The sequence below is a fragment of the Bison bison genome, unplaced genomic scaffold (assembly GCF_000754665.1).
Source record: "Bison bison bison isolate TAMUID 2011002044 unplaced genomic scaffold, Bison_UMD1.0 scf7180017864371, whole genome shotgun sequence".
NCBI lineage: Eukaryota > Metazoa > Chordata > Mammalia > Artiodactyla > Bovidae > Bison > Bison bison.
The window spans coordinates 6,261,450-6,262,152 of record NW_011494943.1 but is presented as its reverse complement, the minus strand read 5'-3'; the positions used below and the strand labels follow the sequence as shown (position 1 = coordinate 6,262,152).

General features: G+C 36.7%; 1 protein-coding gene across 3 annotated transcripts in view; it reads right to left on the bottom strand.

Moving 5' to 3' along the window:
* DNAI2 (dynein, axonemal, intermediate chain 2) overlaps positions 1-703 on the bottom strand; it is a 30,688-nt gene that overhangs the window by 16,230 nt on the left and 13,755 nt on the right. The gene's annotated exons all lie outside the window — the stretch shown is intronic.

Below are 703 nucleotides of genomic sequence, written 5' to 3'. Positions count from 1 at the left end.
GAGAGGGCAGAAGACCAGAGTGTCTGGCTCCCCAGACTTCCTATTCATATTTGCTCATTTTTTTTCTTAAAAGAATTCAAACGTCTTTAAATATTCACTAGGAGAAATTTACTTTAAAAACAAAGCCTTCAGGACTCCCTTAATTGGAAAACTGATCTCACAACCACAAAGAAAAACTAATAAAAAAAAGAGAGAATGGAAATAAAATTTTAAATTTCGGTCTGATGTCTTCATTTGCTGAAAGTTCTGAGCCTGAGGCTTGAGCTCTCATTAATATTAAACTATGAGGGAAGATGAAGAATCTGGCTCTTTGGTATTTGCCCAATTGAATCAAAAACTTCTGTTCACACAAAAGGCTGCATGCAGAGGTTTATAGCAGTAGTATTTGCAACTGCCAAAATCTGGAACCAACTAAGATGCCCTTCAGTAGGTAAGTGGATAAATTGTGGTACATTCAACATTGTTATTACTCAGCATTAAAAAGAAATGAAAAGAAATGAGCTATCAAGCCATGAAAAGACATGGTGGAAACTTAACGCACACTGCTGAGAGAAAGAAACCCATCTGAAAAGGTTATATGCTGTGTGGTTCCAACTATACGACATTCTGGAAAAGGCACAACCACAGTTGTTGCCAAGGGTTTAGGGGCAGGGAGGGAGAAATAGGTAAAATACAGGGGATTTTAAAAATATATTTTTGTTAC